At 42.8% G+C, this 25523-nt stretch overlaps 1 protein-coding gene across 1 annotated transcript in view; it reads left to right on the forward strand.

Annotated features, from left to right (window-relative positions):
- LOC111152541 (OTU deubiquitinase 7A) overlaps positions 1-25523 on the forward strand; it is a 358579-nt gene that overhangs the window by 169983 nt on the left and 163073 nt on the right. The window contains exon 2 of the mRNA XM_022511027.1: positions 6805-6932. The gene's annotated coding sequence lies outside the window, so the exon portion shown is untranslated. The remainder of the gene's footprint in view (positions 1-6804; positions 6933-25523) is intronic.

Genomic DNA, 25523 nt, shown 5'->3' on the forward strand with positions numbered 1-25523 from the left:
AGGGGAAGCCATTAGGGGCTGAAGGACTCACTTGTAGGTGACAAGGGGCAACAGCTAGGCCCCAGAGACCAGCAGAAGTGCATTTGCCTCTGTCTAGGATTGGTCTTTGAGGGCCACAGTGTCCAGTTCCCCCGTGGCGGAACAGCCCTGCCTGTCCTGGAGCCTCGCACCTGCCCAATTCCAGTCAGCTCTAAATGAGTCTCGGAGTTAAAGGTCTGGTTGGTTCTGCCCAGACCCAGATCACGTTGGTTAGATTCCAACCTGCTGCCCCAGGGACTTCTCTCATCCAGTTTTAATCTGCCTGCCTTTAAAGGTCTCATGATGTCCTTGAGGGCAAAGAGGGATCCCCCTCCCCTCTCCCATGCTGCAAGCTTGTTTGTTTCCTTCTGCTGATAAAACATTTGTAGATTGCCGCCTTCAAAAATAAAACACTGCCACAGGGATGGCCAACCTGGAAGGGCCAGAACAGAGTGAGCGAAGGGGCCAGGAGTCACAGCTGGGCACCTTGCTGTGTTGTCCTGGTTAGGCGGACTCCCCTGTTCCGGGAGTTGTACCAGCGGGCGCCGCAGTGACTCAGGGAGGCGCGGCTGCAGAGCGGCCCCCGGGTCTGTTTTCCTGGCAGTAGCACCAGTTGCTGGCTCTGACGGCCAATCTGGGGGGAGAAGAGTGGCCTCCACTGGGGTGAGACCCTTGTCAAGGAGGCTGACCACTCTTGTTAGAAGTCAGAGACTTTGTCATTACCATGTACGGAACATCGTCTGCACCCTGGAGGTTTTTGTGTCAGGATAACACTCCGGCCCTGCTGGCCGATGGAGTTAGAAAAGCAAGACTTCTGCCTGTGACAAAAGTAGACGACATTTCAAGGTAATAAATAGTGAAATGTGAAGTTGGGAGGTTCCCCCGGGAGGTGCCTTAGAGTGTTAGAGGAAAGGGAAGTTGTTGAGGGCACCTGGATCCCTGCCGGCCTCGTGAGCCTGCTGGGACGGGAGCAGGGGGTAGCAGTAGTTTTAAAGAGCAGAGGGAATTTATTTCAGATTCTACAGAGAAGAGTGCTTGTGGGTTGTCATGACGTCTTCTGCCCCGAGGAACCCACTGGAAAAGCAGTCAGGGGTACTAGAGGGAGTTCTGGATGCTGAGCAGACCCTCCCGCTTCCGGGTGCAGTCCCATGGTTGGCCCCTCTGTGCACCAGGCTGTAGGAAGACTCTGGTCCCAGCCTGCATGGGACATCCAGTCTAGGGACATTCACTGAATCACATATGAGTACATAGATAAACAGGGTAATTGCAGATCGTCCACAGAAAATAAATATGAGTGGTTGACAATAAAGGTTGGGGAATGTCCCCAAATGATGGTCAGAAGCAAGAAGGAGCTTCCACGGGAAGCAGTCAGGGCAAAGGGGAGAGAGGAGTCCAGTCTGAAATCCTGGTGTCACCTTGACCCACCACCGGGCCTCTGGGTCCAGGTGAAGGTAAAATTCAAAGCAAGAAGAAGCCAAAAAGAAAGGGACCATCCATCTTCAAACTGAGGGATGGGGCCAGCTATGGGGTCGGGAAGCCTAGGAGGGCAGTAACACCTTCTTTCTCCTGGGAAACATAAACATCATCTTAGAAGTGACAATTCCCCAGACAAGGAGTAAGTGGATGTTTGGTCCCATGACCCATGACAGAGACCCTCTCACAGAGCAGCAAGACTTCCTTCCTTTTTATCTCTCCTTGCTGTGGTTGCTGTCAAGAGTTACTACCTGGCTCCAGGCCCTCCAAGGTGGCCAGGACGCCAGACACCTACCCCTTCCAGGCAACAGAGGCCGCTGCCCCCTGAACCACCCATCACCTCCTTGGGTCCCATGTTCCACCTGGCCGGCAGACACGCCTCAGGCCAACAGCAGGAGGCTTGGACCCACCCTTCAGAGCCACCCTAGCAAGCTCTTCTTTGAGCTTTCCTCTTCTGGAGCTGTCCAATGGACTCTCCTGGTGGGCACGCGGCTCCCACACGTGGATGGCACAGCAGACACAGCGTGTGCAGGTAAATGATGGGTTGCAGGCCCATGAATGAGCAGAGCCAGGCAAGGCCACAGGGTGAGAGAGAGAAGCCTGTGGACGCCCTCAGTGGGGGGACAAGACGGTGTGTCCCCCAGAGCCCCTTTCCTCAGCTATATTTGTGAGATTACCTGAGACTCACAACCATTGGTCCAGGGAGAGACACAGAATAAGCCCTTGACCAGCACTGGTTCCATCGCCCACTTCTCTTGGGAATTCTGTAGGACTTGAGTTCTAGGCCGAGTGTCTCTTTCTCTCTGGCCCCTGAGGCAGATGGCACAAAGCACCATGGCTTCCCCAGACACGGAGTCGTGATGATTTCCTGTTTGGGGCCACAGGATACACAAGGGCAAAAATCAGCCTGCTTTATTTCTGCCCCACCGCCTGCAACTCCTGGTAAAGTAGGTGCCATCAAAGGCTTGCTGGTTGAATGAGCAGCAAAGATTTCTTAAGAGAAATGGGATTCGAAGGGACCCTGGCTGGCGAAGGGGCAGGGGCATTCAGATAAGTAGGGGAAAGGGAAACAGGTGAAAGAATACAAAAATATCTAGGTGGTCGTTGGAGGCAAGAGAAGGAGCAGGAAGGCCAGGGCCTGGGTAGTCCGGAGAGAGCCCCTGTGCATGATGAGACATTCACACACCTCCCTGGGTCCACCCTGGAGTCTCTCCAGCAGCCCTGGGCACCTCCAGCCTTGGCTCCCCTGCTGGATGATTGCTACCTTCTTTGCTCCTGCTGTTTACTTAGCAGCCAAATCTGGGACATAGTGGGCTTTATCTTTAGCCCCCTATGTGCCTGCATTTTTTACCTTAGAATAATATCCCCTTACAGTTGTGAGCCCCTTCAGGTCCCTAGAGCATTTTCAGAGTCCTGTCTCCAACAATCTTCACCAGGAGGCTTGGAACCGTCTGAGCCCCATGCTTGAAATGGCTTCCCAGGACGGCATGCGGGCAGGGAGCTTGGAGGGTATCAATCTCAGGTCATCCCAGAGGCTTTTCCAGTGGACTCTGCAACAGAGTAGAGGTAGGGGCAAGGGAAAGAGAATCCAACAGAACAGCATCTTTCTGCTTTCACGTGGGAGTTATTCTAGGCTCTCACCTAGAAGCTTCCAAACATGTGGTGTGTCCTTGATTTCCAAGGACACTCCCAGGCGCTCTGTCTGCAGTCATGGGGCATCATAGAAAACACTGCCAGCCTTATGATGATGGCGTCTGCTGTCTAGCCACATTCCAACGTTCGGAAACCAAGACACAGAACTAAAATGGCTATTTTATTTAAAAAATTATTTTTCTCCCAGGAGTTCCCACAAAGCATTGGTCCTTCCCTTTGTTTTGGCTGGTAGCCTTTCTCCTCTCTTTATTGTGTTTTTGATCTGCATTGTTCTTCAATCGCTAGAAATTTTCTTGCATTTCCCTCTAGAGGAACTTGCATTTTGAAAAGCACTTCAGCCTACCCGAACTTTACACCTTTATTCTGGACATATTTTGCACTTACAATATCTTACAGTACAAAAAGAAAATCTCCCTTTTATTTACAGAAGTTGTCACACTTTTCCTGAATGTAAATTTCCTGAAAATTTAGCTGGGACCTGCTGCAAGTTTTGATTCTGTTAGAGAACCAGAAACAAAAATGCATACCCCAGGCCTGAGGCTGCTGTGTTTTGTTTTTTGTTTGTTTGTTTGTTTGTTTGTTTGTTTGTTTTTTGTGACTTCTTGAGTGACAGACTAATTGGTGATCAGTATGTGAATTAAAACTCATTTCCTAGAAAAAAAAATTTCTCTTAAAGCTCTCAGGAAGACCAAGAAATAAAGCTACCCCTTATATGCCTAAAACCAACACATTTGGCTATTGCAAATAATTTTGTAAATATCTGCTTCAGTCCCTGCTTTCAGTTCACATAGGCATATATCCAGAAGTGGAATTATGTGGTAATTCAATGTTTAATTTTTTGAGGAACTGCTATATTGTTTTCCTTCGAAGCCTTTTTACATTCCCACCAGCAATGCACAGGGTTCCAATTCTTGTATATTCCCACCAGCACTTGTGATTTTTAATTTTTTTATAATAGCCGTTTTTAACGTGTGTGAAGGGCTATCTCATTGTGGTTTTGGTTTGCATTTCTCCAATGATTAGTGATGTGGAACATCATTCCATGTACTTATTAGCCGTTAGGAGAAATGGCTATTCAGGTCCTTTGCCCAATTTTGAACTGGGATGTTTGGGTTTTATGCTGAATTGTAGGAGCTCTTTATATATTCTGGATATTAATCCCTTATCAGATAGATATATGATTTGTAAATATTTCTTCCCCTTTTGTGGGTTGCCTTTTTCTGTTGATGGTGTCTTTTGATGCACAGGACATTTTAACTTTGATGAAGTCCAACTATTTTATCACTTGAGCTTTGATCCCCCAAAAATCAAATAAATCCAACATTATGAAGTTTTTCTCCTAATTTTCTTCTAAGAGTTTTATAGTTTTAGCCCTTACTTGTAGGTCTTTGGTCCATTTCAAGTTAATTTTTATATATGGTGTTAGGTAAGAACCCACCTTCATTCTTTTTCATGTGAATATCCAGTTTCCCAACACCATTTGTTGAAAACATTGTCCTTTCCTCATTGAATAGTCTTGACACTCATGTTGAAAATTATTTGCCCATAGATGTGAGGGTTTATTTCTGGATTCTCCATTCTATCCCAGATAGAATCCTCATATATCTGTCTTTACATGCATACCACACTATTTTGACTCCTGTGGCTTTGCAGTAAGTTTTGAAATCAGGAACTATTTCACCTTCAACTTTGCTCCTCTTTATCAAGATGGTTTGCCTATGGAGTCTCACTCTTTTGTATTCAGTCTCTTCCCATTTCTATTTAGGAATTCAGAAAATGTATTATCCATGAAACCATTTTGAAAGAGCTACTCGAAAACTCCCTGTAGTAATATAAAAAAATTAATTAAATAAAGGAGAAACAAGATATGTAAATTATCTATGACTAATTAACAAACAGTGAAACATAATCATGTATTGTAATTATTAACAGTGTAGCCATGAAGCTTAAGATGATTGTTAAGAAATGATCCCTAAGAAACTAGAAGCATGAAAATTAAAAGCACTTCAGAGTATTTTAAACGATTTTAACAAAATATACCAGATAGCAAAGGAAGGAAAGGAAATTACATTGAACTAATGGTCTTATCCTGTGTGGAAATTAGAGGTTGTATCTATTCATCGATTCTCAGGATAAAAAAAAAAAAAAAAAAAAAAGATTAATATACCTGTGTGTGTAACAAATTTAAGACAAACACTAGAAGGAAAGATAAGATATATAACTTCTAGAAAATGAAAAATAAGACCAATCAAGTCAACTGAAGACAGTAAAGAAAATAACACCATAAAATTTGAGAGATAGGAAGTACTAAAACAGATTTTGGGAAAGGTCCAAATATATCAGTCATTTCCCTCTCCTTCTCTTAATGCTACTCAAAAATAAAAATGGAACAGGTTAAACTCCCCAATTAAAGGACAGATACTGGAATGAAGAATTAAAATTGAGTAAAAAAAAAATGGCCTAAAGAGGTTAAAAAATACAATGGCATAGGCAAAACTATTACAAGCAGTATTATAAAAAGAACAAGGAGCAACAAGACAAGTAGCAGAGTGGAATTCAAGGTGGGAAGGTAAACACAAGACCAAAATATATTTAGTAAGAGGTAAAAACCACCAAAAAGAGGGAGTCCATCGCATTAGCTTTGAAATGTTGAAAGTAAAGCAGTTATGCTTATGAAGACGTGGTATTTCTCCAACTGGGTGGGAGATATCAAAGGGGAAGCCAGCCAGGGATCTGGAGCTTAGAACTACAGGGACAGGACATACCATCCCAGGCCTCTGGGCACACCATAGACATTCCATAAACACAGGCAGGATCCCCAGACTTCACCCACAGCCTAGGTGTGATCATAGAGGAAGGAGGGGCTCCTGTACCCCATGGTGTAGTCTGTGTAGGGCGCACAGATGTGACCCAGTTCCCTCCCCTCACCTGTGAAGTCGCAGGCCTCCTAGCTTAAGAGCATCTTAGGGCTCTGATAACTCCACATGGCATATAAGTGAGTGGATCTCAGAAGTCAAGATGCTACAGAGCAAGTTGAACCCACCTGGATGGAGGTGTGGTCCACAGGGACCCTCTCCATTCACAATGTTCTTCATGACCCCCCTGCCCTCCATATGGAGCACAGTGCACCCTGCCAGGACCGAGGTGTGGTCATCACCATGACCACCTAGATGCCCCACGGTCCAGGCAGGGGTCACTAACAGCTTCCTGACTTCGAGATTCCTCATAGACCACACCACCTGAGAGTCCCATGGAATGTCAGAAATGAGGCTTTGTTTGGAGTCCCTCTGAGAAGCACTGTGCTCCTCTCCTGGAACATCAGCATAGCATGAGAGCTCCTCGTGTGTTCTCACCCACAGTCACTTCTCACAGTCACCCACTGGGGAGACCTTTCCCATTTATCCTGACCTCCCTCCAGATGCCCGCGCCTATTTCAAAACTTAAAGAGTGGGAAGGTGAGTTAAGAAGGGGGACACAGGGATGCGGGGTTCACTATCAAGACCGTTTCAAGTTCATACTGAATATTTAAAATGATGTTTAAATTTGAAATTACATTTAATTTTTAAAATATAAAAAATATATATTCTTAAAACTTATATTTTAAATTCTCACTTTTAGTGAAATGTGAACATTCTTTTTTTATTCTTGTGTTTTTTCCAGAGTTCTCAGGGGCTGCAGTCTCACACCATTCACTGGGGCAACAATGGGCCATTTCCAGCAGGGACGGTGCGCCGTTGCCCTGGATGCCTGACGGCCACCTGCCTCCAGAGAATCACAGTGTCTGAAAAGTAAGTCTCATGTTTGTGGGTCCCAAGCGACTGTGCTGGAGGGGCATGTGCAGTCAACGCCTCTAGCAACAGACCTTGTACTGGTCCTTGGAGCAAATTGCCTGGAAATCAGATCTAAAGCCAAGGATGGGGTTATTTATTCCCGGAAATCCATTGAGAACGAGTTATGAAATGAGATTCGTATTGCACTAGAATTTGCATTTAGAATGATAAACATTATTCTCAAAAAAAAAATGACTGTAGTGAACAACAGAAAAGTAATTTGATTTACACTAGCACTAGTACAAAATTTATGAAGTAATTCTGTTGCCCTCTGTTGCTATCATGATTGATTTGTAAAGTATTATAAGACTAATCTAAACAACAGTAGTCTTATCACTTTCACATACTTTCCTTTTTAATGTTTCCTCTTAGTTCTTATCCCAAAATGCAGTTTTTATCTAGTTGATTAATAGCATAGTAGTTCTTTTGCCTTATGACTCTTTGAACAAACATTTTATTTTTGGTCTGCTTTTCATTTTTTTTTTAAGATTTTATTTATTTATTTGACAGATCACAAGTAGGCAGAGAGGGGTGTGGGGGGAAAGCAGGCTCCCTGCTGAGCAGAAAGCCCGATGTGGGGCTCAATCCCAGGACCCCGGGATCATGACCTGAGCCAAAGGCAGAGGCTTTAACCCACTGAGCCACCCAGGCACCCCTGATTTTCATTTTGATAAATTTTACATCTATTAAAAAATGGAAAGTGGACGCTCATATATTCTTCACTCAGATTTACCAGTTGTTTACCCACAAAGACAAATGCACACACACACACACACACACACACACACACACACACACATGGAATATGTACTCATGTGTGGTATGTATGTGTGTTCAGTGTTTCTCTCTGAATCATTTAAAGTAAGTTGCCGACACATGACATACTTTGGGAAATATCTCCTCCATCCATAGGCTTTCTTCTTCAAAACCATAGCACCATTATCACTGGGGAATTTAACATCAATAAAGTCATCTTCTCCAACATACAGTTCCTTTTCAAATGCCTCTGGTTGTCCCCAGAATATTCTTCATAGCTGTTTTCCCTACACAGCATTTGGCTGAGCATCATGTCCTGAATTTGGTTCTGTCTCTTTACATCTCAAGCAGAACAGCGCTTTTACTTTTTCTCTCTTGTGATTTTGACATTTTGGAAGAACCTAAGCCATTTGTTTCCAGGAGAGTCTGGATTTGTCTGGCTGTTTCTTTGTGCTTAGGTTCAGCACACATTTCGTGTGTTTACTTGACATCCATGGGTCCAGCATGTCACTGGGACCTGGTGTTGGTGAGGACTAGTTTGTTCACGTGGTTCATGTGGTTTCTGCCAGAGCTCTCCTTTATAAATTACTATTATTTCATTCCTTATAATTAATTAGTAATCGGTGGGGTGAACTTTGAGACCATGTGAATATTCTCTTGTTTAGCTCATTTTTCACCCGTTATAGCATCCACTGAAGGTCGTATTATGATTTTTAATTCATCAGTTCACCAGCACCCTGGTCTTCCTTCCCTGTCCAACGGTTTTGTTATTTTTTTCATTTTTCCACGGTTGTGAGCTGCCACACAAGGGAGTATCTCGAAGCAGTCAAGAGAAGGGCTCTGAAATTAGACCGTCTGGATGCGTGTCTAGTAGGCGCCCTGTCTCCGACACACACTTGCTGGGTGACCTTGAGCAAATGTTGCATCTCATAAACCTTCAGTGACCTTAGGATTAAAATTAGGAGGCAACGAGTGACCACAGCATGCGTGTCTGGTAGGGATGGAGCCCATGGTGGGCCTCACTAACTATTGGCTAATAATTATCAGAGCGGCAGAGGATGGGCTGCCTGCCTCCTGATGCTGCTTCACTCCCAGCATCTTCTGTAATCTCCGGCTGAATAAGACTTTTGGCAAAAAAATGCTGTTAAGACTGAGTGACGGGGCGGAGGTCCCCCAGGATGTGACTGGTCATATTTTTAAGTCCCTAAAGTTAGAAGGGACTTAAAACTTAAAGTTAAAGTTGCCTTGAGAAGCAACACCGTCACGACAGGAAGCACACGTCAGCAAATGGTGTCCTAATGGCGTCCACTCTGCCATACTGGTTACTTCTAGCATGCCTCCTTGGTTGGCTTCTGCCCCTGGCTAGGCCTGGATCCCCCTAGTCTGCTGGCTGTTTTGCCTTTTGGTCACTAGCAACTGATTGAAGGTGATTAGGATTCTTTCTGTTTAGATCCGGTCACCATGGCTTTATTTGAGCTCCATTGCCTTGGAATCTTCTTTGAGAACCTTTGAAAATTCTACCAAGAAAATAGCTTGGGAATATACATGTTAGTTTTTGAGCGCACATGGGCATGGATTAGGCTGAGTCTTTAAAAAAAAAAAAAATCGCCCTTGGAGAACATTTTCAGCTAGCGTATCTGAAAAATGCTTCCTCGGAAAATGTTACTTGCCTAGATTTTTTCCCCACGACTTTGGGAACAGATGAGGGCTGGTTTTCATAAAGAGGGGCTGCTGGCAGCCCGCATCCTGTATCCAGAATGTTTCTTGGCTCATGGCTTGCTAGGCTGGGCTTGAGGGAGGGACCTGCCCTGAGGTGTCACGTGTTCTCCTGCTTTCTGGGTGATGCCAACCCAGCCAGCCTCAGGTTAGCTGGGCAGAGAATGGGCCCTGCAGACCCAGAGGTAACAGCCCTGCATAGGCACCAACCCAAAGTCTCCCTCAAAGGCTCCCCACCTCCTCCTTCTATTTTCCACCCTTTCAGCTGTTTGCAGGCCGGGATCCTCTGCCTATCTCCGTGTCCCCTTGACGGGCTCCTCGGGGAAGGGACGGTGGTGTGGGCACAACATAATAGTTTATAGGTTGACTGAAGTACAGTTGAAAATCAAATCTGCGGTTCTGCATGAACACAGAAGGACTCACTTAGGTGTCCTTTGACTATGTGGGTAGAAATATTAGGGCTGCCTTTTTTCTGTTCTTCAAGTGCTTTCTGTGAAGTTCTGTCCACTTGGAAACCTGAGTTATACTCTTAAATGAGTAGCATACTCCTAACCTGTGTGCTTGAGCCTGACGTGGAAACAGCTTGAAGCCAAGGAAAAAAGCCCCCTGTAGAGAGGCCCCTTCCCAGGGCTTCAGGTCCTGAGGTCCTGGGCCTTAGCGGGGGGACCTCCTTGGTGGCCGTGGGTTGGTCCATGAGTCTCTGTCTTCATGCTCGCTTTATTTCCCTGTTCCTGGGGCCTCCTGCCGCTGTTGCCCCGAGGGCCACACCAAGTCCTACCTGGGTCCCAGGAGCTCGTGTTTTTCTGGGGCAGGTGTGAACATGGTGCTATGTCTTTCCACCTCATGCCCACACACGATGAGCTGTAACCTCCCCAGGATGGATGGAGTGTGGGTTCTAGAGCAGCCCCAGGACTAGGTGGCATACCCAGGCCATGAGAAGGGCAGGGCCTGAAGTCTGCCTGGGGAGCCAGGCTCTGCTCATTAGTATCAAATGTGGAGTCAAAGAGTGGGTGTGCTGGGAGAAACAGGTTTGTCCTTCCATCTGTGTGAAGCCCTAGCCATGGTCTCTCTGTTTCTGGGGTTTGGGATCTGGTGCTCACTCCCTGCTTCCTAGCTGGGTGGCCATACTCTCCCATTTGGCCAATGGAGACAGCAGGTCTCCCAGGGCAGATTGGGGATGGTGTTTCCCTCGGTTCCAGGGACTGAGTGTTGAAGGGCACCTCCTTCTTCTACCCTCATTCTCCTATTGGTGCATCTAGCAGCACTCAGCACTGGGGATTCCACAGTTTTCATGGCAGAAGGGAGCTGCATAGAGCAAATGCTAAAGCCCATGGGGCCCATATGGGGCTGTCCCCCAAAACGTCCTAAGGTTTTCTTTGAACTGCTATAAATGGAAACACATTGACATCCCCACTTCCTCCTTGAGCAGAGGGAGCTGCAGATGGAGGAGGATGAACAGCCGTCTCAGCGTGGCACCACGGCTGCCACTCCTCTCCTGGGGGTGGAGCTAAGTAAGGTCTCCTGTCCCCTGGGGCTGCCAGGGATGCACCGATGTAGTTTCCATCCATAGAGCTCGAGCCCAACTACTGGCTACACCAAGGCCAGGCTGGGGGCTTAAGTGTGGATGAGCTCTGTAGATCTTAGCTTCCTCATCTCTGAAATGGGTATGGTGATGGTGGTGCCTTCCACCCAGGGCCCAGGTGAGGACTAAGTGAGTTCATTCATGAGAAGTACCCAGAGCTGTGACACCTGGTAAGAATGCTAGAAATCATGGTTGTAAGTATGAGGGCCTAGGCCAGTGCATAGCTCATAGTGAGCAGTGACTTTCAAGTCCCTGTCCGGTGTCCTCCCACGCACTTTGACTCAGTTATGAACAATGGCGTTGTGAAATAGCATAGTGCTGTTCTGGAGGTCACTTTGTGGTGAGCGGGGTTGTATCCCCTGGGTCAAGCCCTGAAAGGTATGCTTTATTATTTTTGTTCTGTTTTTCATGGTTTTCTTGTGTGCCCAGAATTAAAGCTCACTGTGCCCACCAAAAGCACTTGAGGCTCACTGAGAAGTGGGACTGGACTTGGAGCCCCTGGCCCTGTGACACCGGCTGTATCTTACCTCCCAGCTGGGTGACAGGGCTGGTTAACACCAGTCCCACCTGAACTTCCTCCTGTGCCGTTGTTCCTTGGCCCTCAGATCCTCCCCTGGCCTTTCCATCAAACCAGAGACTGTCCCCCAGGCCCAGGGTTACTCCAGCGACTGTGGTAGCTAGCTGCCTCTGCTTACGAGCCTTTCTCCTGACACTCCCAGATAGGTCTGCCTGTGACCCAGCGAGTCCTTCAGCTAGTCCTGACATCCTGTGCTTGTGGGTGCACACCTGAGTGCCCATCTAACATTGTGCATCATAAATTTAAGTAGGGACAAAGATGTAATTTCCAACATATTGTAAGTAGTGACATTTAAAACAACACAGATATGTCACTTTTTTAGTAAGATTTTATTTATTTATTTGACAGAGAGAGATAACAAGCAAGCACAAGCAGGGGGAGTGGCAGAGGGAGAGGGAAAAGCAGGCTCCCTGCTGAGTAGGGAGTCCGACGTGGGGCTCGATCCCAGGACCTGGGATCACCACTTGAGCCAAAGGCAGACGCTTAACCAACTGAACCACCCAGGCGCACTGATATGTCACTTTTTTATTGAAGTATAGGTGACATATATTAGTTTCAAGTGTACAACATAATGATTCAGCAATTCTATACATTATATAGCGCTCACCATGATAAGTGTAATTACCGTCTCTCACCATATACTGTTACTATAATTAAGTATTATTGACTGTATTACCTATGCTGTACTTTTCATTCAGATCTATCGTTTTTTAAAAATATACACAGCCTGCGTGGCTCAGTCATTTAAGCATCTGCCCTCAGCTCAGGTCATGATCTCGGGTTCCAGGGATGGAGCCCCATGTTGGGTTTGCTTCTCCCTCTGTTCCTTCTCCCTATTCATGCTGTCACTCTCTCTCTCTGTCTCTTCTCTCTCAAATAAATAAATAAAATCTTTAAAAATAAATAAATATGTAACAAGATACCCAGTCAAATATAAAGACCACCCATTCAAAATACAGAATACATGATTCTTCCTTCACTTTGAAAGTTTATATACCATTTTGTTTCCTCCTTGAATTCATGTAGAAATAGGAATAGAAATTCCACCTGCTCTACAACTTTATCATAATTTTCTTCCAGAAAGACATTCACTAAAAAAAATTAAAGGCATTCACTGATTATTCTGTCACCTGTTTTTTTCATATTTGTTCGTGTATGTTTGTTAAACAGACCTTATATAGATACACATACATATGCTAAAATATTTCATGGGGCTTGTTATTGATACTATTTATAGTATTGATTAGTACACAGATGATCAGAACAGTATAATTAAATACAAAATAAAATATATCAGAGGAGAGGCTCTTGATGAGATGGATGACAGAGAGGTTCCTGGGGAGACCTGGTGTAAGGACTCTCTGGCTGTCCCTTTGTGTGGTATATGGATGTTTCCACTCCAGAGAGATGTAGGGTGTGGGAAAAAAGACCGTGCAGGGCAATCATCTTACCCACAGATAATTTTTAGGATAGATTATACAGGGACTTGAGAATTCGGAATTTAATTGTTTGAAAGTATTCCACGCTTGTCACCCCTTGAAGAAACTTAATATGCCCAGGGGTGCCCAGCTTCAGGCTGAGAGCCACGGGCTTTCCCTGCTCACTCAGATCTAAATCCAGTCTCCCTGCCAAGGTCAGATCCCCTGTCATTACTGTCCTTACCTCTGTGTCCCTTCCATGTGACCCGAACCTCCCCCACCCCTACAGCTTCCTTTCAAGCCATAGAATCTCCTAGAATGCAATTGTGTCCTTTGTCTCTTTATGGCCTTCCCAGGATCTGTATGGACTGAGTCTCCCAGAGGAGTTCAGATAGAGCACTTTGGTTTTGATACTTTAGAGTATATAGTATGTCATATTCTAGATCTTTCTTTCCTGGAGTCAACATACTTCTCCATGTTAGCTGCACCTTCACAGGTAGCATTTCCGGATGTGGCTTTTTCTGTAGACCCATGGCGGTGTGTGTACCTCAGTGTGAGATTGTTGGCATCACCAGTCAGGAAACCCTGGTAACCAGGACTCTGCTTCAGGGCTTCCTCCTCAAAGCCCAGGTGCTGAGCCATGTAAAAGAGGCACAGTCCCCAGTGAGACAGAATGAGTATCAATTCTTAAGGGGCTTCCATGCCCAGGGGAAGTTCTTGAATCTTCTGTAACCAGAGAGGCCTGCTATCCACACGGACATTGTGCCACCATGAACGTGTGCTTGTGGTTTGGCCAGTTAAGATAATGCCAGGGGAGCAGTTTCTATAGGGATCATTTTCCAATGCTTTGCTAAATTCCTTCTGTGCTTTCTGGACATTCTTAGAGCATGGAAAGCCCAATTCTCTCACAAAATCATTTGTTAGCATGTACCAAAACTTAATTTTACTCATTGATAAGGGAACCAGCAAAAAGATAAATGGTCTGGCTCCAAGTATATTTGAGTAACTAGAATTTATAAAGTCATTTGGAAAAGAAATATAGAAATCAGATGCTAAATTAAGCTGAGTCTCCAGAGGACAAAAAAAATGATACCTTATCTGGAGTTAACATTTAACTGAGGGCAATGAAAATCATAATAAGTTATCAATTTCTGCAGGCTAGCCTCTAATTTTATAGAACTACAGAAACTTTTCATCTTTATCAGTTGTTAATTATTGGATAATAATAATAAAAAAAATTTTATTGGAAATCAGTTGCTTCAGACTTGCTGTGACTGTTTCCTCCAGAGCGGCAATGCTTCTCATGCAGTCTTAAGCCAATGTTTAGTGTTTGAGTTTCAGCGTTGTTTCCTCAGGGGAGTGGAGACATATATATTTTCTGCTTTAAAAGGCATTTTCTTTCTTGACTTGAACAGCTGATCCTGTAAATTTGAACTTCATATTCATCTGTTTCAGTATAGAAACAACGGTAAGTTCGTTTAATATGATACATAAATTGCCAAAAGCAAATTTTTGAAAGAGTGGTACTCCAGAGGGTTTTATTAGGTTTCCAAAATTATTACTTTGAGAACACACTGGCAAAGAAGTAAATAGATAATAAGAATCATAATCATACCTAAGCTTTTTTGGTGCTCCCTATGAGCCCAGCACAGTGTTACATAACCACCACCACCACAACTGCATAAAATAGGATCTGTTATCCTGTTTCGAAGATGAAGCAATGAGAACCAGGGATTAGAAGTAGTACGTTGTCCTAGTTTTATTTGCATACTGGTGCAGATTTGTATCTTAAGGCAGGTGTTTCTAGTGACTAAAATTTAAAACCCGGTAACTCAAGAAGAACAATTAGTAGATTAACACTTTGGGTCACCAGGTTGCCTGATAATTAATTATAGAGAAAGTTGGACGCATTCTTAAAAATCCATTTATCTCAGTGCTATCTACTTTAAGTTTTCAGAGTCATCTAGGATAATGTCATCTATAGGGATATATGTTTTCTTTTTTCTTTGGTTTGTTTATTTGTCTAGATAAACTGGCCTATCCTATTCGGAAAGACAGACATTTAGATAAAACATACTGAATTGTACCAGTCACTAGCATGTATAGGTATTCAATTAATATGGGCCTATAAAAAATAAGTAAAATATAATAAAATGAAACTCCAAAAACTGAAATTGTCCTGTACTTGTTAAATTTAACTAATTTTGGTAGAAAAAACTATGGCATCTGCTGCCTTTGTTTCACTTGCCATGCGTACACTGAAAACTTCCAAGTGTAAATGTGCGGCCAACTGGTACTTCTCTCCAAAGGTCTCTTAGACAGCCTTCCCCACCTCACCCCTTGCACACACAGACACACACAGACACACACACACTCCCGAACACATGAACACATACATGGACACATATACATGTACACATACAAGCATGTGCTATACACATAAGACACTTAAAAACACATGCATATGTGGCCTATGACCCATTTATAATTAATTTTTTGTATTATGTGATATGTAGATTGAGTTTCTTCTTCTTTTCCTTCTTTTTCCTTTCTTTCTTTTTTTTTTGGCATATTGATGTCCGTTTTTTCAGCACCACTTGTTGAAAAGTTGGTATTTTTTGCACTGGTTTATTTGTACACCCTTGTGAAAAAACTGTTCTCTATTTTCCATTCCATTGATCTATGTGTCTAACCTTTGTCTAATACCTACTATCTTCATCAGTGTAGGTTTATAATGCATTTTAAATTAGGTAGTGTGGATCCTCAAACATTGTCTTCTTTTTCAAAATTGTTTTGGCCATTATAGGTCATTTATCTTTCCATTTAAATTTTAGAAAGAGCTTGCCTGTGTCTACAAAGAATCCTGCTGGAAAGTTGATTGGGATTATAGATATAGATCAATTTATAGATCAATATGAGAATGATCGACATCTTTTTTTTTTAAGATTTTATTTATTTATTTGGCAGACAGAGATCACAAGTAGGCAGAGAGGCAGGCAGAGAGAGAGGAGGAAGCAGGCTCCCCGCGGAGCCGAGGGCTCGATGTGAGGCTCGATCCCAGGACCCGGGGATCATGACCCAAGCCGAAGGCAGAGGCTTTAACCCACTGAGCCACCCAGGTGCCCAAGAATGATTGACATCTTAACAGTACTATATCTTACAACCCATGCAAACAGTACATCTTGCCATTTATTTAGGTTATCTTTGGTCTCTTTTGTATGAATTTTTGTAAACTTAGAGTTTTTTTCTGAAATAAGCCCTTGCTCTGTTGTCCTCCAAGGTTGTATACATCCTGTTCTATCTTTTTGAGTCTGTCCACACTGTCCCCACACAACACCCACACAAAGACCAGCCCTCTGCCTCTTAACCTACTAAATTCCTAGGCCTACAGTGGTTTTCTGATGAGAGATCACTTCCTCAGAGTCACTCCCTTTCTCTCCTCCTCTCCAGTGTAGAGCAACTTCCTTGCCCATGAGCTTCTGCCGTCTTGTGTCTCTAATAGCAGATGTGTGATGTAACTGCTTCTTTAATATTATTAGGCCACTAAACTCAATATTCTTCAAAGGCAGAGACCATATCTGATTTGGGGTTGTATCTTTGGCACCTAATATAGAGCAACGGCTCAGTTAACAGCAGTTGATTAGACAAATGGGAAAATAAAGGTGCCTGGGTAGCTCAATCAGTTGAGTATCCAGCTCTTGGTTTCAGCTCAGGTCATGATCTCAGGTTCATGAGATCAAGCCCCAAGTCAGGTTCTGCCCTTAGGGTGGGGGTGGGGATGCAGCTTGAGATTCTCTCTCTCCCTCTGCCCCTTTCCTCCCCCCGCAAATAAATGTTTTTTAAAAAAGAAAAGGAGAAATAAAGGAATAATGGGGAAAGAAAAAAGGGTGAAGATAAACTAGTACTCATTGTGGCTCTGCTCTGTGTCTATCACTATGACAGAGCAAAGACAGATGATAGCTAGAGGGATGGACGGATGGTTGGATGGACTGATAAATAGATTTTTCTCTAAGTTTTGTTAAGCCTTTTTTAAAAAGATTTTTCTTATTTATTTGGTACAGAGAGACACAGAGAGAGAGGGAACACAAGCAGGGGAAGTCCAAGAGGCAGAAGCAGGCTTCCCACTTCCCAGGACCCTAGGATCATGACCTCAGTTGAAGGCAGATGCTTAATAACTGAGACATCCAGGTGTCCCAAGTTTTGTTAAGCCTCATAAAATTCTGAGAAAGATGTGGCATCTTCCCCATGTACAGATGAGGATGGAGATTCAAAAAGGTTTAGTGACTTCCCAAATACCATACTTGTAGAGAATGACAGAGGCAAAATTCAAAACTGCCTCTACCTTTCTCCAAGGTTTATTCCCTACACACCATCTCCTTTTCTTCTCAAACTTTATACATATATACTTTAGCACAGTCCCTTGTCATATCTTGCTTATATTATTCAATAGCTTCAGTGGAACTTGATGTTTAAAATACAGTATATTACATGAGCACGGGGGCAAAGAGCTCAGAAGACCAGAAAGTCAAAGTGAAAACCCCACTCCACTCCCTCCCACAGCCCCACACTGCTGAAAGGCCGTTACAGTCAACAGGTGTACCTCCTTCGGACATTTGTCTACATGAGAATTTTTCTCCCTTTAGCACTTGTAAATTACACTATAATACGTGGATATTCTCATGTGTCTTATAGAAATTTCCATTTTAACACCCATATGATAGGTCACGTTCTAGATGTGTCATACTTGATTCAGCCAACCTCCTACAGACAAACAATTGTTTTTTTTATACTTCTAGCCGTGCTGCAAGGAGCATCCTTATACATGTTTCTTGATGTATGTGAGCAAGGTTGACTTTAAGGAATATAATGGGAGACAGAATTGTAGAGTTAGAGGGTATGCACATTAAAAAAATTTAGACACTGAGAAAAAAAATGTCCTCAATTGACCTCATTGCTAACCCCATATATTCCCCCCCATGGTAATATAAAAAAGAGCCCATCTCATCTCATGAGGAGTCATGTTTTCAAACTTAAATTTTCAGGCAGCCTTATGGGTAAAGGAGTCTTTTTTTTTATTTTTATTTACTTATTTTTTTAATTTATTTCTGAAAACACATTTTTTTTTAAAGATTTTGGGTTTTTTTAGTTTAATTTTATTTTTTCCGTGTTCCAGGATTCATTGTTTATGCTCCATACTCAATGCTCCATGCAATACCTGCCCTCCTTATTACCTACCACCAGGATCACCTAACCCCCAGCCCCTCTCCACTCGAAAGGAGTCTTATGGGAAAGGGACTTTTATGGGTAAAATGTGGGTAGGCATGGCTCATGGTTATCTTATACTTTTATTTGTATTTCCCTTATTAACTAAGGCTGATTATCTTTTCACATGTTGATTGGTCACTTGGGTTTCCTTTAAGTTGCACCTTCATGTAATTTGCTGCTTTTTTATTGTTCCATGTGTCTTAAATCACTTGGGAATGTCATCATCTATTCTAAATGCAAACCCCCTATTCATTATTCATTTTTTCAAAATCTCCTGTTCTGCTATATAACATTAACATTTTTATGGTATTTTTTGTCAATTCAGAAGTTTGTTTATTGATTCTGTTTTAGCTATTATTAGTTTTAACAACTTTTTCTTTATGGGCTTTTTTGCCTTAGGAAGCCTTCCTGTATTAGGGCAGGCTAAATGCTACATCAAACATTGCCCCAAATCCCAGTGCATTGAAATAATACAGCCTTATTTCTCGCCACATGAGCTGTGTGTAGCATGGAGAGCCCAGATTCACACTCCCATGCAGGAACTTCATCACCTGCTAGGGTCTCAGACTCTGCAAGGAATCCTCTCTAGGGAGGTTGCAAATGAGAGATAGGAGAGAAGTGGAAGATCCAGTTGAGGGGAGGGGTTGGTATCAGTCCTAGAAATGGCCCACGTGACTTCCATGTCAAATTGCATTGACCAGAACTTAGTCACATGGCCACACACACCTGTGTGAGGACCAGGAAGTATAATCTGAGGAAGAGGAATGGGACGTGGTCAGCCTCAAGCAGGTCCTCCAGTGCTCTTCCCTACCTCAAGGTCATAAGCATATTCACGTCCATTTTTCTCTCATGAGTTTATCATTTTATTTCTTATCTGTATGTATTTAACTCATGTGGAATCTGTTGGTAAAGGGAGGATGGAGTTTCCAAATGTACTGCCTACTTATTTTATAGTATTGTCCTCTCCCCCGGATTTCCAGAAATGTGAGGAATTCCCCCCATTTATCATTCTGTCAGATAGCCACACTGCCAGCCTCACATGATGGGCAAGTTAACTAGCAGGGGCTTCCCTGAAAGTTATCTCTTCTTTCACTCAACAGAGAGTCTGGAGTCAGTGCTAGCCTTGGGGTGGCTGTTTGGTGATGTCAGGGCAAAACCTTTTTTTTTTTCTTTTTTTTAAGATTCTAGTTTTAAGTAATCTGTACACCCAACATGAGACTTGAATTTGCAGCCCCAAGGTCTACAGTCTCATGCTCCACTGACTGAACCAACCAGGCACCCCTCAAGTTCTCTTTACATTTCCCTCATGATTACAGACTGGCACCGCTTCCCTTTTGCATCCCTTTCAAGGTGAGAATAGGGAATTCTCTGCAAGCCCCTTTTTGTTAGAAAAGCAAAATAGTCACTTAAGTGGCCTAGCAGATTTCTTTTTTGAAATTTTGGGGCTTGTAGAGAGGAAAGAAATTATCAGGACACTTTCAGCTGCAAGAAAAGTTGGTGAAGCAGAAATCAGAATTGCCTTGATTGGCTTAGACCAATCGTGACTTATTAGATGGGGCTGAGTACACTGCAGCCAGGAACAAAAGCAAGTAGCTGTGAACTAATAAGGAGAATGGGTATTAGATCGAAAATTACGAGCGCCTGCCACCTTCATATATCAAGTTCTCTTCCTGTCTCCCTCTTTTCCTTCCCCTCCCTTTCTCTCTCCCTGTCTCCTTCCTCCTCCTCCTCGTTCTTTCTCTCTCTCTCTCATGCACACATGCACACATGCACGCATAGGGACGTGTCTCTGCATTGCTTGCCCTCCTCCATTGGTCTATGTGAGTCTGTCTGCCCCTGGGCCACTCTACTCTAATCCCAGTGCTTTTATGTTTGATATGAGGTAAGGCAAACTTCTGCATCCACTTTGGTCTTTCTCAAAATTGTCTTCAAACTTGTTACTTATTTAGTCTTCTAAATTTTAGAAGCTGTTAACTTTCAGGGCTCCTAGATGGCTCAGTGGGTTAAAGCCTCTGCCTTCGGCTCATGTTGTGATCCCAGGGACCTGGGATCGAGCCCTGCATTGGGCTCTCTGCTCAGCGGGGAGCCTGCTTCCTTCTCTCTCTGCCTGCCTCTCTGCCTACTTGTGATCTCTTTCTCTGTCAAATAAATAAATAAAATGTTGTTTTTAAAAAAGTTGTTAACTTTCATAAAACTTCTGTTGGGATTGCACGGAATTTATTATAAATATGAGATTTGGCGTCTTAAAAGTATAGCCTTCCCACCCATTTATTTTTCTTCAATAAAAATTGTATGCTACAAACAAAAATAAAAAGAAGCTTATCTCATTTTGTTGTGTTATTCCTAGTTAATTATAGGAATTTCTTTTTGGTGTTGGCTAATATAAAGTGACCTTCTAATTTTTTTTTTCAGTGCTTAGGTGGCTAATGTTGGTATGTAGGTGGCAGTATCGTAGCCAATGAGGTTTATCCGAGGCGCGATTATTGCTAATTGATTTTTGTATGTTCATCTTGTTCCAGCCATTTAAAATGTTTGTATCTATTCTAATATTTAGTCATGCTTCTAAACTTTTCATTATTAGGTAGGATAATTCTTATAAGTTGGGGATCAATTCTTTTCTTCCAGTTTTACTGAGAAGTAATTGACACACATCACAGTATCAGTTCAAGGCACACAGCATGATGGTGTGATTTATATATATTGTGAAATGATTGCCACAGTAGGTTCAGCTAACTTCCATCTTCTCCTATAGATGCAATAAAGGGAAAAAGTTTTCTTGTGATGAGAACTCTTAAGATTTACTCTCTGAACATCTTTCCTGTGTATCATGCAGCAGGGTTCACTGTAGTCCTCTCGTTGTACATTACATCCCTAGGACTTATTTACCTTATAACTGGAAGTTTGTACCTTCGTGACCACTTTCCAGGAGTCATCTCCAGCCCCTGTGGTCGGATAGGGCTGGAAGATGGTCTCCACAACTCCCCAGAGCTGGGGCTATGATTTGGCTGCTTGCCTGGGTGTAGGCAGGCCAAACCATAGGGCTGGCACAATTCCTCCTTTGAGGAACCAAATCAGGCAGATCTACACCCAGCTGAGTTCCCTGGTCATTGTGTTTCCTACACACACACACACACACACACACACACACACACACACACTTAGTTATGCAGATGAACAAAACCACTGGTTAGGATTACTGCTTGGGGCACTGCAGGTATGAACTCAGTCTGCCAGGATGGTCTTGTCTTTTTATGTCTTTCTCTGCTGTTTGGATTTGTTTGTTAATTATTGCAAGCCCCTCCCCCTTCTCTGTCATAGTCAGAGTCCCCTGTAATTCCCATGGTGCAATACAGAATAAGTGCTCCAGCCAAGTTACCCCAATTGCTGGGGGCAGTTGGGTGTCCCCCCGGGTTCTCTTTTCCCTCTGGAGGAAGCAGAGGATAAGGGGAGACTTCTGTGGGGGAGAGGCAATGTGGTTAATGTGTAGTAATGTGTTACTTCCCCTTCTTAGGTACTTTGTCTTGCTCTCTGTGCTGCAGGGGGACTGCTTCAGCCTCACTCCCCTAGGATTCTTTCAGTGGTGTCTTTTCCTGAACAGTTCTTAGTTGTTTGTCATGTGACAGGGGAGTAAACTCAGAATAACCTGTGTTACCTTCTTAGCGTTGTCACTCTCCAGGATCAATAATCCTTTAATAACCCCTGGTTTGTTTTGAGTTGACATAATGAATGAATGTGGACTTTTCAGCATCTTTTGAGTTAATCATTTGATTTTTCTCCTAGAATTTGTTAATATTAACATATTAACACTAGAATTATGTTTGGCTGTTAGTAAAAGAGAAGAAATAATAGGGGTTTAGTAAGTGGGGAATTTACCTCTCTTGTGTGACTCAGGAATGAGGCATTCCAGGGATGGCTGTGGCAGCTCCTGAAATTCCCAAGGACTATTCTCTTTCCATCTGAATCTCTTTTATCCTTAATCTCCATTATCCAAAACCCTGGATGGTGCTACAGCTCTAGGTCCCTTTCTTTGTCTTATTTTTATATCTTTTTCTACAGTTTGGATTCATTTCCTAATCTTTTCTTTTAAATTTTACATATATGTTAATAAATGACAATAGCCTATGATTTTTTCTGTTACTTCTTTTCTGACATCTGAATTATTCTACCTTCGTGTAACAACTAGGAATACGTTTAGCTACAAGTAACCAAGTACTTGATTTACTTGGCTTGAACAAATAAGTGTTTATATGAGGAAAATAATCAGAAGTCCAGAGGGGTAGTCTAGGTCTGGTACAAATGTTCACTGATGCCATGAAGGATAAGCTTTCTATCATCTTTGCATGTTGGGTCTTGTCCTCTGACTTTCTTCCTCAGAGTCCCAAGATGATGGGTATACTTGTAGATATTATTTCCTTGCTTAGGAAAGGCAAAGTAAGAAAGGACTGTTGTTGGGGTGAGCCTATCCCTTTCTATCAGTGCAATTGACTTCCATTTCCATCACATGGACCTGAATCATTTATTATGGCTGCATCGAGACTGATGAATCCCAGGTCAGGGGGGAAAGATTAGCAGTGACTGGCTTTGGCCCATTTTGATTCATCCCCTGCTTGTTGGAATTCAGTCTTCTCGGAAAATCTACTGCTACCTGATTAAAGCAGTAGAGGAATGGGTATAGGGTATAGGGTGGGCAACATCTAGGAAAATGAGTGAGCAACTTTCCATTTCTTTATGTGCCTTTGATCCATTTTTCACTCTGTTACCAAATTTTTGTGTCTTTGTTTTCCCAAAGCTCATGTGATTTTCTCTCTAGAAACTCCCAGTGGCTTCCCACTGGCCTCATGTTACAGTCTAGCTATTTATCCTGTTAGCCCACAGGGTCTGAATCTAACCTTCACCTCTAGTCTCTGTGCCCACTATCTCTCCTACTCTTTGTACCACTGGCCCCTGGACATGCCGATGTGTTCATGCTTCTTGGTCTCTGTCCATGGTGCTCATCCTGCTTGAAGTGTCTTTTCAGTCTTCCTAAATCCTTCTAAAAAACTCATCTTCCCTTTGGTCCTCTTCATTTTGTTGGTCAGAAAGATCTGTTCCTCTCTAGTATTCTAATGGTTTTCCACACAAACAATAATATAGTATTTATCCCAATCTGAGTTGAATTACAATTATTTTCATGTCTACCCATCAAAATGCAATAGGAACTTGGATTTTAATAATTTTAAGTTTCATTTTATTCATTCACTCAGTAGATTTATTTATCATCTGGTATAAGACATCTAAATATGAAGACAAATAAAAGATGAACTCTGCCCTCAAGAAGAGAGAAAAGGAGGTAAACAGGCAGAGGTAGCAACCCAGGACCTAGATGCAATATTCAAAGTGTTCCCCTCCTGTCATGACAAAGAGAGAGGTGCAGGGGAGAGTCTGACCCTTTAGACTAGGCTCTTTTAACTTGATATGAAACACATTTTTTTTCCCAGAAGAAGAGCTAAATAAAATGATGAAATAAATAGTAGAAATATAAACCTGATTATGACTAGTGAATTGTTCAGATCTTTTTAAACCCTTGTTGATGGCACATTGGTCTGGTTCAGACTCATATTTTCTTCTAGTGTGACAGCTAGATTTGTGGGCCTGGAGAATAAAAACAATCCTTCAAAGCAAAGCAGTCTTGTAAGGATTCCAGTGCTGGAGGCTTGGAATTGTGCAGGGAAGCTTTGCTGCAGATTTGCAAGGATGAGATAATGCCTCTGACATCCAACTTCCCTTGGAACGTGATCATCCTGGGGTGGAGGCACAGGACACAGTGGCAAGGATGTAGCTGTTCTCTACAACTCACGACAAGTGTCTGTCTCATGGCCTTAAAATTGAACTTCCGTGTTCAAATACTATAGTCAATATTAGTGGTTATGATTCCTTGTGCATTCTTTAAGAATTGCTTAGTCTTTAATATGAGTTCAAAGTAGAAGTGTCATGGAAAGAATAGTCTGTAATGGGGATCATGAGCCTTGAGCATGAGGACAGTTGTACAGCTGCTTTCATATTAAAAACCCTGAAGAATTAGATAGTTCACTGATTATTATTTCAAAGATTTTTTTGTTTATTTTAGAGAGAGAGGTGGGGGTGGGTCAGGGAGAGGAGAATCTTAAGCAGACTCCACACTAAGCACAGAGCCTGATGCGGGACTCGATCCCAGGACACAGATCATGACCTGGGCTGAAACCAAGAGTCCATCATTTGGCTGACTACACTACCCAAGCACCCCGTATTATTTCAATGCATACAAGAGAAAAACCTCAGTAGATCCTATACTTGCTACTATTCCCCAAAATAAAAATTTTAAGAGAGACTTTTCTTCCATCTTTCCATACTGTGAGAAAATCATTAACAGGTGTAATTGAGTGTTACCTAAGGAAATGTGTCCCTTCTGATCATGCATCTGTGCACATAGTGTATTTCAAAAGTACCAGATATTTTGACTTGACAACATTTGAGGACCCCTGTACCGTTGTAACGGGAAGGTGAATGGTGACGTGTGGATCAAAGTGGATCTGTGTGGGAATCATAAGTGTACCACTGGGCTCTCTGGTTTTCAGTAAAAGGATTAAAAAGCTTTATGGCTCATGGAGTTATTGTCTGTATTGTAGTTAACTCACCCATATAACATTTAGTACAGTTGTCATCGAGGGCGCCCAGCAAGTTGTAGTTACTTTTCTCATTTAGACATAGATAGGATTTAAACCCATGGGAGAATGGCTTTCCTTGTCCAACTCTGTTCAAATAAGTTTGAAATCCAAGATAAAATGGATAGAACTGTAGAAAAATAGAATCTAACAAAATTGAATCCTACTGAGGTAGAAAGTCTCAACAGAGTTATTTCCATAGGAAAACAATAGAGAAAGTTGTAAAGGAGTTTACCCCAAAAGAAGCCTCAAGAACATATTGATTCACAGGGAACATTAGCTAAACCTTCAAAAATCAAATGACCCCAATGCTACTTAGCTTTTTGCGAGAGAGTTAAGAAGGAAAATAAACTTCTAATTTTGTTTTATATATATAACACTAACTGTAAAATTAGACAAAGATTGCATGTAAAAATAAAAACCATGTGTCAAGCTAATATATTAATATCTATGTAGGAATTTTATTTTATTTTATTTTTTGAGAAAGAGAGAGCACAAATGTGGGGGAGGGGCAGAGAGAGAGAGAGAGAGAGAGAGAATTTAAGTAGGCTTCTT

This window comes from Enhydra lutris, unplaced genomic scaffold (assembly GCF_002288905.1).
Source record: "Enhydra lutris kenyoni isolate GAN:26980312 unplaced genomic scaffold, ASM228890v2 scaffoldscaffold29, whole genome shotgun sequence".
In the NCBI taxonomy this organism is placed as follows: domain Eukaryota; kingdom Metazoa; phylum Chordata; class Mammalia; order Carnivora; family Mustelidae; genus Enhydra; species Enhydra lutris.